The 17,809-nt window shown below is 40.6% G+C and overlaps 1 protein-coding gene across 2 annotated transcripts in view; it reads right to left on the bottom strand.

The window, feature by feature from the left end:
- FILIP1 (filamin A interacting protein 1) overlaps positions 1-15,833 on the bottom strand; it is a 191,899-nt gene extending 176,066 nt beyond the window's left edge. For both annotated transcript variants that reach the window (XM_032651941.1, XM_032651940.1), the window contains exon 1: positions 15,455-15,833. The gene's annotated coding sequence lies outside the window, so the exon portion shown is untranslated. The remainder of the gene's footprint in view (positions 1-15,454) is intronic.
- Positions 15,834-17,809: the final 1,976 nt, after the last annotated feature.

The raw sequence follows: 17,809 nt of genomic DNA, 5'->3' as shown, positions 1-17,809 counted from the left end.
ATCTGTGGGTTTGAGAGAAGTAAAGGGAACTCATTCACTTGTGCCCAGTGTACGAAAAAGAACACTTGGAAGGACCACCGAAGTGACAAAGCACCACTCTCATCTCAGCACATTCCTTGCAGGACCCAACAACAAAAGATGGTGTGAAATGCTTACTGCCTATCTACACTCTGGGTAATCTTTCAGGAGTGGCTTCTTCCAAGAAAGGCCTTGTTCAGAACAAAGCACAAGAATGTTAGCACACAAGGTCTGGGTGAGGTTTCACTCACATCACTGCTCCCTACCCGTTCACAAAATGTTTCTGCTCTCAGACAAGTGAGAAGCAGCTGAGCATCACAGGCACCAGGCGCCACCCTCACAAGACCCCTTGCAGGACGCACGCACACCACACACCACACACCACTCTCCAACTGGCCTCCCTCCATCCCCTAGAATAACAGACAGAATTGATGAGGAGAGAGGTGCTGGTGTCCCGAAAAGCCCAACATCTGGAGTGCCAGAGGCAGGAGGAGACAGAGAAACCATGAGCTTTTAAACAACAAGTATCTTGGGAAATAACCCAAGACAGATAATGCTCTGGATTCCCGGAAGATATGCAGCACGATGCTATGGCTTGTCTATGAATTCACAGATTTGAATTCATAAGCCATACGACTTCGAGAAGGACAGACTTTCTGGGTCTCAGCTTCCTCATCCCTCCTAAAAAGCGGTTGGAGTCAATCATCTCTTAGCATCTATCAGTATCTAAAGATATTATGGTAAAACAATTTTTTCAGAATAATTCACGAACTGAGCAGATCGCCCAAAATTTGAGCCTTGGTACCGTTTTCCTGGATCAGTTTAGCCCTATAACCCTAATGAGCCTCAGCAGTTTTAGGAAGTAGTGATCAGAAGCAAGGATTCCTGACTCCAGCGCCCCATTTTATCCACCTGCCCCTGCTCCCCTACCCTCGTGATCCAGTCGTATATGTGTCCGTTTTGGATATCAATTTCTGTTCTGATAATAACATTACTCGGGAAATACACGGCCATCAAGATGTTCCTGGCATTTCAGTGATTAGGCAGAACGGATTATGCAGCCTTGTTTCCACAATTCTAATCAAGCAAGGTCCCTCCTAGGAAATCCTATCAAGCTACTGACGAAGAAGTATGTGGACTTTTCTTTTTAATAAGAGCCTCTAGGTGTGCCAAACGTTTAGAAGTCAATAGGCAATACTTGAGAACAATAGGAGGAAAGGAAAACAATGCTTTTTTTCAAAATGGAAGTGGCCTGATTTTCTTCTGATTATTAAGATTTCTACCACATATTGTCAAATTGCCTTTCAGGAAGCTCGTCCTAGCTGATTTTCCCACCAGCATTCCATAGCGACCACTTCATCACACCCTCACCATACAGGTATTGGATTCTGTTGTGTCTTTGTCAATGCGTTGGTTGAATTAATACTATCTTCTTATTTATTTATTTATTTTTAAAATTTATTTATTTATTAATTTATTTAATTTTTGGCCTCGGGTCTTCGCTGCTGCACGCAGATTTTCTCTAGTTGCTGAGAGTGGGGGCTACTCTTTGTTGCGGTGGGCGGGCTTCTCATTGCAGTAGCTTCTCTTGTTGTAGAGCACAGGCTCTGGGCGCATGGGCTCAGTAGTTGTGGCTCACGGGCTTAGCTGCCCCGCAGCATGTGGGATCTTCCTGGACCAGGGCTCGAACCCGTGTCCCCTGCATTGACAGATGGATTCTTAACCACTGTGCCACCGGGGAAGCCCCTACTATCTTCTTTAAATTTGAACTTTTAATTATCAATGAGGTTAAATAGTTTTTCACACATTTACTACAAATTGTTTATTTATGCCATTTGTCCATTTTTCTATTGTCGTGTCTCTTACTTTATTCATTTAAAAGAGCTCTTTGTGTTAAGGATATTTGTTTTTAATTTATTTTGTCACAAATATTTTTGCCCAGATTGCTGTTTGCATTTTAACTTTGTTCATGAGGTGGGTTTTTTTTCGTGTATAAAAGTTTTCATGGAGTCAAATATTTTAGTCTTTTGTTTTACTGCTTTTTTCCCTTGCGTAGGAAGGTCTTTCCCACTCCACCAATATGTATATATTTTTCAAGTATTTCACTTTCAATTTCTACACTTAAATTTCTGATGCATCTAGTATGTATTGGTATAAGTGGTGACATAGAGATTTCATTTCATTTTTTTCCAGTTTTTTCAACCCCATTGACTGAAAACTCCATATTTTCTTTTCTGACTTGAAGTGTCTCTCCTTTCTAACACAAAACTCTCATATGTAGGTTTCTGGAGTTCTGACTATTTTCCTTTGATCTCCTCATCTGATGTGAACTGATTCTGACACCACTATCAAAAGTGTTTTTAATGAGTGTGATTTCAAAATTCATTTTATTATGTGGTGAGGCAATGCTCCCAACTGGTACTTCAAAAATTTCCTGGCTATTCACATAAGTTTCTTGCTCCAGAAGCACTTAGTCACTTGAAGTGAAGTGTTGAATATACGTAAGTATTTTTCAAAATGCACAAACTTGTAAAAGCAAAGAATTTTATAGGCAATATCCATCACACCCTTTTAGAAATATATCTAAAAGACTGATCACTGCTGGGTTTTTTTTTTTTTTTTTTTTTGGCCACACGGCTTGCGGGATCTTAGTTCTCCAACCAGGAATTGAACCCACGCCCTCAGCAGTGAGAGCAGAGTCCTAACCACTGGACCACCACAGAATTCCTATTAAGATTGGTCACTGCTTTAAAAGAATGCTCAGAGTGTGGGTGGTGGTGAGGGTCAGGAATTTTCCAGCCCACAAGATGCATATTTGGTTGGCTCATAATGGCCAAGACAGATTTAAGTGTGATGAAAATGTATGTATATAGTGCATCCTCTTCATCACATTATTCTTAAAAACATTAAAATTATCATATAAAATTATCATATATGATAAAAACATTATCATATGTTTTAAAAACTTTAAAATTATCATATAAAATTATCATATATGATAAAAACATTATCATATGTCTTTTAAATTATCATATAAGAAAAGAATGCAGCTTACGAGTTCCCCACCATTCATAAAGCTATATGGACTTGTTGCAACAAATCAGTCATTGAGCCTTTCAGTCACATTAATTTCCTCTGCCTTCCTTTAGACCTTGTTTGTCAGGCCCTACCTTGTTTTCAGCCTCTAGGGTCCCCTTTCCCCACAGCAAGAGTTGCTTTATCGCCCCATCTCTGATCTCCTGAATCAGTCACTCACCACCCAAAACCAGGTGAGTGCTCCCACAATCCCATTCACTCACTAGTCACATGGCATTGAAATTGCCATTGTTTTTACCTGTAACCCAGTTAGAGACTAGAGATAATATGATATTCACTATTGTACCCAATCCCTAGCTCAGTGCCTGACACAGATGAATCTCAATAAATATTTAGCGAGTCGGTGAACACGACGAACTAAATGTGAAGCAGGAGGGACACAAAGAGCTCCAGCCCAGGACTCTGGGATTTAGTATCATCTCAGTTGTTTTGACATTGCATTACAGAGTCTCTAGGACTGTTCCTCCTCCAGAACTATTCTGCCCCTGAATCCCACCTCCCGGCTCTCCCCGCTGGTCCTGCTGACAGGCTTGCCCAAACGCTGACACCCTACCTGGGTCAGAACACAACCCTGCCCCACCTGCCTTCCAGGACACCCCATAACCTCATGTTAGATCCTCAGAGGCCAGATACTAGCTTGAACCACTCTTTGTCATCTAAGGCCACACCATTTGGATCCTGTGTTCTACCTGTCGCCAGTTAGCATGGGCCTTGCCTGACGGAGCCTAAGATACGTTCTTCAGGATGAGTGGATTGAACGGATCTCACTCTGGAAACGGTTGTGTTCACACAGCTCAAATCTTTTTCATTGTCACACAATAGTAATGATAGTACTGTTGAAGTTCAACTCCTATGAAAGTTCTGGGAACAGAACTTGAAATAATAATCCAGATATAAATCAGATTGCAGGGTTTTAACCATACATTTATGCTACGTGGAAAAACAAGAGCTCTTTTTCTTTTCTCTAATCTCTCTCTCAAAAGGACAAAATTCTTTACTTTCTGAGAAACCACAAGTCACTTTCATCTGGTTTTCCCCCAGTCCTCTCCTCTATTTGAGCTCAGTGTTTCACGTGTTCATTTTGGTGAGATTCCATTGCAATACATCACCAGGAACACATGTGTTCCACCGGGACCTTATTCCCTGGAAGATGTGAATGGTGATGTAAATAACAGCCTCACTGGAATTTGAAGGAAGTAGTGCAGGAAAGAAAGCTACGGTGAAATAAGGCAAAATCAAGCAACTATAATCAATATTTCCTCCTGGGGTAATGTGGGTAGTATTGATGCTGATAGGGAACTTCAACGGTATTCATCAGCTGGAGCTGTCAGCAGAACATTAATTAAATGGCAGCTGTTGCTTTACCACTTGTAGGGGAGGAGAGCAACTAACTCCAAAATAGATTTCCAAGGATAAGAGCATTTCCAGCTAGTAAACCAAATAAGAGCTTGGTTGTGTTTTGTTTTGTGTTTGTTTGTTGTTGTTGTTTTTTTATGAGTTTTGCAGTGCATGAGTGAAGAGATGAGGAGCAATTAGACTTGTGTCAATAGTTATGCATTTGGGGCTTCCCTGGCGGCGCAGCGGTTGAGAATCTGCCTGCCAATGCAGGGGACACAGGTTCGAGCCCTGGTCTGAGAGGATCCCACGTGCCGCAGAGCAACTAGGCCCGTGAGCCACAACTACTGAGCCTGCGCGTCTGGAGCCTGTGATCCGCAACAAGAGAGGCCGCGATAGTGAGAGGCCCGCGCACCGCGATGAAGAATGGCCGCCGCTTACCACAACTAGAGAAAGCCCTCGCACAGAAACGAAGACGCAACACAGCAAAAATTAATTAATTTTTTAAAAATAGTTTTGCATTTAAAGTAAGAATTCTAGTCTGTTGTTGGGAATTACATATATCATGCTAATCACAGCTACAGAGTCTAGCTTCCACTCAGTTAAGCATTCATTACTCTCTGATGCTCTAATGAACATTTAAGATGTCTGCTGGGGCTTCCCCGGTGGCGCAGTGGTTGAGAGTCTGCCTGCCGATGCAGGGGACACGGGTTCGTGCCCCGGTCCGGGAAGATCCCACATGCCACGGAGCGGCTGGGCCCGTGAGCCATGGCCGCTGAGCCTGAGCGTCCGGAGCCTGTGCTCCGCAAGGGGAGAGGCCACAACAGTGAGAGGCCCGTGTACCGCAAAAAAAAAAAAAAAAAAAAAAAAAAAAAAAAAAAAAAAGATGTCTGCTGATTTTTAACTTGTAATAAAAACAATATGTGGTCATTAAAGGTTTAGAGAATACTGAGAAGCAGAGAAATAATCACCCATGGTCAGTGATTGTCACTCCCATGTTTATATAAAAAAATTATGTTCAGTCCAATTACTGATCAAAGCTGCTCAGTAATGTTTCCTTCCTCAATTCCATGACACTTAACAGATTCAACTTATTGAGCACTTGTTTTATGAAACATGGCTCTAAAAAAAGTCCCAAGTCATACCTGAATCTATATATCACGTTCATTATTTAAATGTACATGTAAATATTTATCATAGAATATTTATTATAATCTTTCACTTTTTGTTGAGTTGCCATTGCTTACAGAAATCTGTGCTATAGTATTTGCCATTAGTGATTTTCATCTTGGTAAAGTTCATTTAACCAGACAATGTATATAGATTTTTCCCAAGGTGTAAAAAAGCCTTCTCTATAGAAATGTAAACTTACAGAATCAATCAGAAAATTAATTCCATAATGCAACCTAAAAATGTATACTTTAAGAGATCTTTGGAGTACGCTGACCCTCCAGCCAGTCACTTCCATGGGACAGACCAGCTTGTTTCTAATGCACCTGCTGCTATAGAAGAAGTGAAGTGATTAATCCCTTCCTGTTGTTGCTGAGGTCATGAGAAGTTAGGGGGTAGTAAGAAAGTCCAGAGATGGGGAAATCCCAGGGAAAATGGTGAACACAGCCAAACTTACAGGGTTAGGGGAAAAGTCAAGGTCTGAACGAGAGAGTAGAGTTTGTGGTTAGAATTTCCACATAAAGGTAAAAAGATATGTGCCCAAAGGTAAGACAGGAAATTTTATAACGGTCCACAAAAGAAAGACTGGATAAAAGAAACAAAGTCACTGGGGAAAATGGAACGCTTTGGAACAGTCTCTAAGAGAATGGGTTGTCTCCAGTTGGCACACTTTTTGGGAAAATAGAGAATGCAAGGACCCCATCTCCAGTCAAGCAGCAAACCAGCTAGTGGGATCTCAGAGCACCAAGGCCAGCTGCCACAAGACCCCTGATGCTGAAATAGGGAAGCAGCTGCCACTCAACACCTTACATTCTCAGAGTTGGCTCCAGAACAGCAAAGTGATTAAGAGATTAAGAGCACAAGCTGAGGAGTCCAATTGCCTGCACTCAAATCGCAGATCTGCCACCTGCTTGTTGGAGGGCCTTGGGCAGCTCCCTCAGCCTCCTTATCTGTACACGTAGAGTGTACGAGTATCTGCCTCACTTCTGCCTCGCTAGTGCCTAACACATAGAAAGCAGTCATTAAATATTGGCTACTTTGTTGTTTATTATGATCATGTGATAGAAAAGGTAATAGACTCAGCCTCAGAGGACACTGTAACTTCTACCAAGCGACCTCTCTTCCTTCATCCTGGTACCTTCTTTAAAATGAAGAGATTGTAATTAGATAACTGGTTCTCAACCCTGGATGCACATTAAAATCACATAAAAGCTTCCAAAATAGATCAACACTTGGGCACGCACTCAGGCCAGCTTGAATCAGAACCTCTGGGGCACTGCCTGGACATCTGCATTTTCAAAGCATCCCAGGTGACTCTGACACACAGGGAGTGTTGAGAACCGCAGACTAGATGACCTGATGGTCCCGAGTGAGCTCAGAGTCTAGAGGTTTCCACTCTCTTTGGTATGGGTGGCTCCAGGACCAAAGCTGTATGATCATGGACAGTGTGAGACTCAGAGCCCCCATTCCTGCTGGAAGTCAGACCAGCTGTGGCAATGCCAAGAGAACTAGGAGGTCTCACAGAATGTCTGAATTATCATGCGGTTTGGGTGCCAAGAGGAATTTAGAATAATTGAATGAGAAAAAAAATACTTCCAGAAGCCAACCAGTGAAGCCCTTTGTCTCCAAAGGATATAGCACTAATTCTTTCCCTCCTTTGACACTGTTACACCTTTTTACATAAAGACAGGGAGGACAAAAGGGAAATTCTTTGTTTGTCGTAAGGAAGTCAGGAGAGATCATGTGAATGAAAAAGAGTGCCTTAATGAAATATAATACATCACGACCTTTATTTTGGATTAAATAGGTCTATGCCACAGAGCAAAGAGTGTATTTGCTTCAGGAAGGTGTTTAGCCTGTCAGGAAAGTAGCCTACAAGTCCTGTGTGCTGACCAGTAGTGAGCATGTAGGAGCGGGGCTGGGGTGTGCTACATAGTTGTGACAAGATGCCGTTTGTAATTCATAGAATAGAATTTCTCAGAAGGTAGAGATTCTTTCTGTTATGTGTTTATTTCACGCGAAACATTCACCTTCTTGGGATATTAAATCCTACCACCTGGGATATTTGATACACAGGAAAAGTAGAGTATTTATGGCCACTGGCGTAAGAAAAAGCAAAGCATTATCTGCTCCATCAAAATTGTATTAGAACTGCTCTCCTTTTACTTCAGATAGTACAAAAGTCAAGTGTCATGCAAGTAAATAGAAACTCAAAAATTCCAATTATATCCAGAGAGTCAGATTTTTGGCCTCATTGGAGACGACTCGGATTTGAATAAAGATAAAAGAATTAAATAGAATAATAAAATATCTCACGCCATTGCTCCACTGTAGCAAACCACTGGCTGAAAAGTATCAGGTAATTTTCCTTAAACTACAGCCAGCTCTGTTTCTCAGAAGGAACAACATGCTGTTAGGCTGACAACTCACTCCCTAAACAAAGTCATTGGGAGTCAATAAGGCTCTTATACAGAATGAGACTTTCTGTCCCCTTCCTCGGTACCTCCCCCAACAACCTTACACACACCACCGAAGGCTTCTTCCAGCTTTATTGCTACCAACAGCTGGAATAAGTATGTCGCAGGACTCTCTCTTGAACCACTTAACAAACGGAATGCCCATGACCAAGGCAGAGATCTGCAGAGCATTTCTTTACAATAGGAGGGGGAGTTCTAACTTGTCAACAGGAGCAAAAACAGACCAAAACCCCCAATGGCATCAAGGGATCTGGCTACAAGAGCGCCCATAACAGATCATAAATCCAAACGCTCCACGTGTTCCTTCTCCAGAGAATCATCTCAGCAGCGTAGAAGCCGAGAACCACGCTGTGCCATCCACCACTGTGGAAGAAGAGCTTCTGTGTTCCAGGGCCCCAGGCCTAGCTCTTCCTGGGTCGCCCAGCTCCGCAGGCCATTACAGCTTCTGGCTCTACTTCAGGACCCTGGAGAAGAGCCCCACTGGCCTTTTGACCCCAGATCTCCTTGTTCTTTGCTCTTAGTGAATCTTTTCAGACTGCAGGGTCACATTCGACACCTTTCACCAAAACGTCTCACAGTCACCTAGGTAGAGGTCCTCCTTGAACAACTGCCTGCATTACAAGAAAGTGGTGAAAATATGGGCTAAATAAGATCAAATTTCCTGGGTTAGAATCTCAAATCTACCACTGAGCAAGTTACTTATCATCTATAAACCTCATTTTTCTAATCCATAAAACAAGAGATAAAAATAGTGCCTCATCGGGCTGTTATGAGAAGTAAATAAAATCATTCAAAGTGCCTGGCACAGAAAAATCTCCAGTACGTGATATTACTGGCAGCATGCATATATACTAAATAATTATGCATAGCTCTACAATACATACATTAAGTAGATAATCTATATTATATGTAGCTGTTATTATCATTATATTATCTATTATATCACTATATAAGAATTGGGATTCAGATGTCCCAGTCACTAGTAGGAACACCTGGCACGCTGGGCAACGATCTATGGAATGAACAGAAGATAGAAGGTGGGGATTTGTCACCAAAGTTGAGGGGCCCCCGAGGAGTGAATTCTACCAAAGCAGCTGCCTTCCTTAAGGACCAAACAACAGGCTGTGACCAAAGCAGTTGGTCTGGCGGTGTCCAAACCAGAGGATGAGATCTATCAAGACAGCATGTGAAAGTTAAGCTTATATGTAAAGGCCCCTCCCTCGTCCAAATTCCAGGCTGCCCGTGAAGCATGCGTCACTCACTAAACAGTTAATGAAACACAAAGAGCCTTGAATATCTCAAGTGTCACATTTCAAGACTTATAGAATAATTAGGAAAAATCTGAGCTGGCAAAACTCTTCCTGGCTCGTGCTGGCAAGCAGACCATCTTTGTTTTCCATTAGTGTGTGTTGTCGTCACAGTAACTGCAAGGCTCCAAATACAGGCCCGGGGTGTCATTTCCTCATGTACTTAGGCTGCCACACTGAAATAGCATTGTGAACTCAGCAATGCCTCTTCCTTTCCTGTGGTATCTCAGTCAAAGAAGCAGGCCCTAAAAGGAGTTACTTAAGACATAAGTATATTAAAGACATATAAAGAAAAATAAAGTCCATTTATCCCTATTACTGTATCGCCTATGACTCATGTGTGTGTCGGGGGGGACCTTATTTTTGCAAAGATCTTTTATATAAACAAGGCAAGTTGGCAGTAATTTGATTGTCTTGGTGATGTCAGCAGTCTACTGTTTTCAATCAAATTGCCTTTTGGCTTTAAATCTGTAGCAAATCATTTTTTAAAGAATGCATTTGGCCAACTCTGATATGCCCATTTCATGGCTTTCTTTCACCTCTTCCTTACAAAGATAAGCAGCAGATAATTCACTTCTTCAAAGTAACTTGGAAAGATTGAAAGATTGCAATTACAGTTATTGAAAAAGCAAAAAATAAATAAATAAAGACTATTTTCAAGTGTAGACATATAAAGTCCTTGGCCAGTAAAGCAACAATTGTTTTCATCTATGTTTTGGTGAAGGAGGTAGGTGACAGCATTTAAGCAAAAAAGCAAAACCAGAAAAATCCCTGAACCTTAAGGGTTCAATGAAAGTCAGACCACTTGAGATAAGTTCTGCATTAGCTTTAAAAATTCTTTTTAAAGTCTGTCTTTCACAGACCTCAGAAACACATAAATCACACAATATTATGCACATTGACACCATTTCCCAAAAAGGAAACGCAACACCAACGTTCTTTTGACTTTTCAGTGCTGCTGTGGCTCAAACAAAGCTCTCAGGGACTGGAGCGCTGGTTAATATCGTGTTTCTTCATCTCTTTCCTGGGAGTTTCTCAAGTTCTGCAATCAGCTGGTCAACAGCCAACTGGAGCTGCCCAATTCATGCTGGACTTTCCTTATTCTAAGTTCTTACACAACTTGCTGCCTATCCTTTGAAATTACACTGCCTCAGCTACTACCATGGGGAAAGTCGTATTCTGCCTGCAGCCTTTTCTCTTCTCTGATTAGCTAAAGAGTAGGACCGACCATTTAAGGAAAAAAGAAGAACATAAGCCAATATGTTTTCCTGAGGTTCCCATATTTTTGCCCTAGAACCTTTATAATGTATTCTATAAAGCCAGGAAAATTCTTTTTCTTCCTTCCTTTCTTCTTTCTTTCTTTCTAAAACAAGGTCTTCATTAGCGAATGATCATTCTGAAATTCAGTTTGCCTTATCTTTTAGAAACTTATCCTTTCAATTGTGAAAAATAAAGCAAAATGGACAGGTCTAAACTGTGAGTACCCTGCATAAGCTAGTAGAAGTTACTAAGAAACTTCTCCACTTTGAGTGCTTCATATATTTTTGTTAAGTTAAATATACAGAATAGTGAGCACCCCATAATATACTCATAGATCTTTATGAGGTAACACTCTTTTTTTGCCTTGGGATATACTTTCTTGCCATGTTTAAGAGGAATGACTAGGATTAAGGGCAATGAGTAGCAAGAATTCACTTGTATTTGGTGAGGCTGAAGCTCGTGTGAGATGACCTTTTTTGGTCTTTTCATTTTTATCTGTTACTAGGCTAGTAAAACAAAACAAAACATCTAAGGGAAGAAATAAAGAATGATAAATTTAATAATATATCCCTCCTTGGAAGAGGAAGTCTCCCAGCGTAGTCGGCTATAAAAGAGATACCCAAGCACTACGTATAAACACACTTTATCTCCAAGTGCAAATATAGAAACCATGGAACGGTCTATGCTGTGGGTGATTTCTTGACCTTTTTAGTAATAATTCTATAAGACAGCACACTGCTGAGTGATAACGGAGGGATTGAAACATAAATTCCATACTAAATTATTGGCTGGAGCTCAAACTATGTCTACTTGGAGTACACAGCAGCAAAGTATGTCCCTGACAGGATTCCACATTTAAACAATACATTCTTCTGTCTTTCCTATGATCTATGAACCTGATTTTACAAACCGTCTGTATCTAAGATTTTTGTGTGCAACAAAGATTAAACTAAACAGATAACTATATTTAAGGTGTACTAATAAAGCAAGAATAGCATAAAATTATTGAAAAGTCTATTGGACAACTGTAAGTTTTATCAACTCGTTTAATCTTCAGAACAACTCTCTGAGGAAGCTAGTATTATTACCCTCATTTTAGAGATAAGGAAGCTGAGGCACAGAGAGTAACTTCCCCAGGGTCATAGTGAGCTGAAACCTGAATTCAGGCCGTCTGACTTGCCTATGCAATTAGCCTTTCCTGCCTCCTCCATCTGAATGACACATCCAGCTCAGATATAAGGAAGCAAAACACATTTTATTAGCTTATCTTTCATTCTACTGCTACATATCTTTAAAATAATTAATGTATAAACAAATGTATGTTGCGGGCTTTCAGATATTATTTTTCTAATAAGCTGTTACCAGCCTGTTTTCTCTTAAACCTGTCTGCTGAAATAGATCTCAGCCTGAGCTCAACCCTTCACTTCCCATGATGCTGCTGTTTTAAAACCCACATGTTAGAGAGGGGACAAATTAATGAAGATGTCAATTAAACAAGCTCTGTAAAATCTTATTTCTTAGGGCAACTGTTTTGTGAAGAAATGCTCATCTTCCAAAACAGACAATTAGCATTAGTTGAGAATGAGTATTTTACCACAAAGTGTCACTTCTAAAGAATAAGTAAAAATTATAACCACTGGGAAGTCATTGCTAAATGAATATATTAAATATTTCATAAGTTTCTTTGAGAAAATCCCATAGTGATTCTTGGTGAACACCCATTTAAAAGAGTAATTTTAACCTCCTTGGCCGTCTTAAAATGTAAAGAGAATTCTTTTCTTTTGATGAACACGGAAAAAAATTAGTTCAGAATCATGATTCATGCTTTATCTCACACAGTAAGGCTACAGGTTTCAGGAGTGATTTAAAATAAAACTGAGAAATGGCTCTTTTTAAAATATTTACGGAAAAATAAAAAGGGATAATCATGATATTTAAATATTTTAATGTTCAAGGCCAGATTTTAATCCATGATGACCCACAAATGGAAGGAACCATGACTTAAATGTATAGTACCAAAGGTAACTATAAATAGAATCCGGTACCAGAAGATGATAAAAGTATACGAGTTATAGTATTTAGAGCTCTAGGTGTATACACAGGAGATGCATGTATAAATATATATATAGTCTTTATATATCCGCCTTCCTATTTCATTCCCACAAGGTACATCGTCTCCACAATCAAGTACATGAGCGTAGTCACAATTACTTGTAATTTTTCTGTACTCGGTAAAACTATGAAGATCATCCTTGAGAAATTTTTGAGACAAAAAGCTATTAACCACACTTACAGTTGCTTGTCTTGATTTTATACTTACCTATACTTTCTCACATGCTCACCATTAGAAATCCAGAGACAAAAATGTTCATAGAACATCCACAAGGTACATGGGGCCGAACCGCTCCAGAGCCAAGGGATGCTTAGGACAATGCTTTGTACCTGGTCACCTTCATAAAACTGTTCTGAATTTAAAGACGTAAACCCTGCTCCAAAGGACCCTAATTCTAACAGAGCACCAAACAGCCCAAACTAAGAAGGAATCACTTCTAAATGGTATGGTCTGGGAAATCATTGTGAAAGTGGAAGTCACTGATCTGGGTTTTAAGCAGCGGTCAAAGTCTCTACAGGAGAGAGGAGGAAAAGTGTTCCAGGCAGGAGGGAATGAAAGGGGCAGAGGTGGAGCATTGAAATATGCAGTGTGTAGGTGTTTGGAGAAGGGCCCAAAATCTGAACTATCTGAAGCAGAGGGACACTTGTTGTTGAGTAGTGGGAGCTGAGACTGGAAAAGTTAAGTACATGCCAGATGATGGAAGGTCCTCAAAATACCCAGCCTAGGTGTTTGGCAGCGACTAGTTGCAAAAGATAAGCGAGGAGTAGGAGAGACGAGCATAAGAAAATTAACCCCAGGGTCATGGGCAAGGTGGTGTGGATGGCAACGAGGGGTGGAAGGGGAGCAGCGCTGTTATCATACAGACCAAGGATGAAGGGAACAGACCTTAGGGTGGTGGGAGAAACGGCAATGGGCTCTCTTATGGTCAAGGGTCAAAACAACACAGACGTGAGCTTGAGTGAACGAGAGAACACAACCTGCACCGCTGATTGTTCATAAACTGGAGGAAAGCACGTGCTCTAACCTGAGCTATTTTTGATTCTCAAGGGTAAACTTACAGTCATGAAGACAATGATACTCAGAAATCAATCCATCAGGAAACATGCTTTCACCCAGGGCCAAATGCTATACTCAGTCATCCTCACACTGTTCCACTAACTCCAAAAGAAATTACATGCCTCCGAAATCTACGAATGGCAGATTTTGGCTTTACACAGACATTTGTAAGCCAACAATGTGACCCTTCCTAAGATAAAAACAAGAAAAATGTAAAGCATTTAGTTCAGACTTTTTGAAACTCTTTAAAGACAAAGATACTTCATCTCCACTAAAGCACCAGAAGTTTCATTCTCTGATACCAAGTTTACCAGAGTGCATTTTGCACTGCTACATTCATTATACGTGATTAGCTGCATTTACTTTGTAAACTAATCATGCAATCAGAATCATGAAATATAATATGTACTGAAATGTATGTACTATTTCATTTTTCTGAGCATATGATATATAAGCTTTAATTAGTTTTTCTTAAAATAGGAACATTTACTGAAAGAGTTGATACATTCTTGTCAACAATTTGTTCAAAACTGGTTTGGGGTAAATTACTTAAGTTGACAAAATAGACTCGAATAATTTCTTTTAAAATGTGCATTTGTATCTTCTTTGAAATTATCCTTAGTTTAGAATATTTTTTCAAATTATCATGTTCACTTAGAGGAACAAACTTCTTACACAAATCCAACCCAACTACAGACACGAGTTACCAATACTAACCACGTCACCAATGTGCAGCCGTAAGTTGTGTCAGATTCAGTGTGATATTGACCACGCTAAGCAATTCTGATAAAACAGCATGGAAACTCATGGAAGGGGAGACAGTACAACAGACAAAAGGAGGATTTCCTTCACACTATGGTGAACACATTCATACACACATACGTGCAACTTAAGAAAGAATGTTTTCTAATACGTTCAATTTGAGTTTTAAAAATCAGAATCTGTCTCATCTATATACAAGCAATTACTCAATGTCTTTTTTAAAAAAAAACACAAAATAGTATTCTCCTGAATACTATTCAACAACTGCAAAAGCAGTGATCTGAAACCAGGCATATCTTGTGCCTAGTGAGAAGCACTCGGGGTGACTGTCATGTAACGAGGTCAGAACCAGCACAAGGGGTACCAGTGTAATCAGAGAATCCGGCAAAGGAGAAGCCAGCCGGTCAAAAGCACGGCAACGCAAACACCACGCAGGACTTGCCTCTCATTTACCACACAAGCTGCTCAGCTAGTTTCATTATATGAAAGTTATTTTGCTTCTAGAGAAAATACCCCTCCCATTGGTTAGCCATCCTCATTGTGAAAGGACTGTGAAGTTGTCCTTTGTCATATTTCTGCTACCTGCCAGAAAATGATAACTTGGCAGACATATTTTGATCGCTATTAAAGCATCATTACAATCTTTGTGTTTAGAAAACAATAGGATAATTCTGAGAAAGAGATGACTTGCTGATTCTTTAAAAAGAATTCACAGTGATCGTCATAATTCCTAAATGTGTTATCACATAGTGGAACAGTGAGAATCAAAGGAAACAGACAACACAGAATCAGAGAGAGCTCTCTTCCTGTGGAAACAGAGATTTCTTAAGACAGTAGGTAGCTGTGTATTTTGGTCTTACCTGACTGGCAGCTCGTCTAACCAAAGGTACGTCCTTTATGGAGGTAGCTTATCCTTGGAAGAACCCAGTGGCTTGCCCCACAGCCCAAGAGAGACTGGAGTTCTGGAAAACTATCCAGCCCAAAAGAATACAGAGGAAAAAGCTTTTCCCACTTTCTTTCCTAGGACTAGCCAATAGCTGAAGTCATGCAGGAAACTGGGTAGAGAGAAGGGGAAAGCAGCTTCTTCTCCCTGAAATCCCGATCAGCAGAAATTGGAGGCTGTTGTATATCTCCCACCCAGACTTTTGTTTAAAAGTTTTTTCAACTGTTGCTAGGTGTTGGGTTCTGAGATTAGGTTTCTCGTCTTCTGCTCCCTTCACAGCACTGTCAGAGCAGTGACTTTGTCGAGAAGCTGAGCTCGCGTGTGCTATATTTAACCCGTGTTCTCAGCAAGTCAAGCCTGTCAACAGCTGAGAAGTTTGGAGCCGGCTCTGCTCAGTTCCTCGGCAGCTGGGTTATCAGTGGATACAGCTCTGCTCACCCTGTAAAAGATTGCGGGGAAACGGCAGACCCTTTTAAGGACTGCTGCTCATTACACAGAGGTAATTATTGTTGGAAGCCCTTAAATGCAGATTGTGATTTGGAACCTCAAGGCAGTTGCCTTGAACAGAGCAATTTATCAATGCAATATTCTGCTCAGTTAGGCTTTCTCAGATAAACGGTCTTAAATAGAAAAGGCTTTTAAAACTGTATGACAACTCTTGGGAAAATTCACAGTAAAAGATCATTCCCAGGCAGCTTTTTACATTGATGTGTTGCATTCGTAGCTAGATTACATTCATACCTGGCATATCAGACTTAACCAGCTTATATACCTGACTGTTATTAAAGTAAGTTTATCATAAAGGAACGTCTATAACATTATGTTTTTGAAAGGAAAATCTTAGCGTTCTCACTCAGGTCATTCATTCAAAGCAAGAAACGGAGAACACTCCAGGAAAACCAGGACTTCAGACACCTCTGGTTGTCAACAGCCTTGTCTCATCATTAACCCTCCAGTCTCCAAAACCAGAGAGCGATCACTTCTACCCTGAACTCCAACATAAAGAATGTCTCAAGATATTTTTATTTGCTTTATTCTATGTCGGAAAATAGTATGAATCTTCCAAGATTAAGAATCATGAAAAACAGGTGCTTAAATCTATTCTTGGGACTCCCTTACTAATTACATGTGTGAAATTAACAGTAAGAGGACCTGAGAGAGTGTCTTTTAGCCACAAAGTAGGAAGGGAGACACACATGCACACACGTGCTCACACACACAAAAACACACATCATTACTGGCTAACACACTAGAATATTGCCCTGACAAAAATCCTGCCACTACCACTAAAAATGTTGACTCCTTTCCTGAGATCAATTTGTCAGTTTAATGTTACCGTTTTTAATGATACCCTTTTTTTGACATGCAAACTGAAGTTGGACCAGGGAGACATGTAAAGGCATAGATTGCATATTTTAAGTGTTGCATACTTGCGAAAAGAGGCTTAATATGCTAAAGAACCCTGATGTCTGTCTGGGAAAGGCTGCCACTTTTCACAAGGGGTGTGTGTGTCCTTCTTTTTAAAGAAATGACACTTACATCCAAGGTTAGATGAGCCCGCACCTCAACCAATGAGAAAACGTCTCAGCTCCCCTCAACCCACCCACCGCACTAACAGCATTCATCCTCCCCCTCTAATTTCTTTACTACTGTTCATATATAAAATTGCATTTGTTCAGATTCTTCTCAGTCCTTCTGGGTCTGGGGCCAGCGCTGATTTTTTAAAAAAGACTTCTATTAAGATGAAAGCATTCTTATCAACTATACTCCAAAAAAAGAAAACAGAGATGAAAGCATTCTTAAAAGAAACTGCCTCTTCTGGAACGCTACTGGATCTTTTAGAGACCATCTATTCACAGTCCCTAGAAAGTGGGCTCTAATAGGCAGTGGACGTGTGTGACTGGGCTGTGACATGGTTCAGAGAGGGACTAGGAGAATTTTTTAAAAAACATTACAAAGGGGGTGGTGTGGGGAGACAATTGTTTGAAAAATGCCCACACCCCACTCATACCCCACATGCGATAGCACCCCCTTCCCTAAAGAGGACCCGGGGAATGTATCATTTCATCCCTCCTAAGAGTTCATTTTATAGATGTCCCCAGTCCAAAAGGAAGCAGAGAAGTATGTTAGCCAAAGTCAAGAAGACTGAGGGCCTTTCTCACCTTCTGGGATGGCCCACACTCTGCCTTGTGGAGTGCCTTTCTCTCCAAATAAATCCACTTCTTACCTGTCATTTTGTCTCTCACTGAATTCTTTCTGCGATGGGACATCA

Source organism: Phocoena sinus, chromosome 12 (genome assembly GCF_008692025.1).
Source record: "Phocoena sinus isolate mPhoSin1 chromosome 12, mPhoSin1.pri, whole genome shotgun sequence".
Classification (NCBI taxonomy): Eukaryota; Metazoa; Chordata; class Mammalia; order Artiodactyla; family Phocoenidae; genus Phocoena; species Phocoena sinus.
The sequence above is the reverse complement of the archived record's forward strand: the minus strand, read 5'-3'. Positions and strand labels throughout refer to the sequence as shown.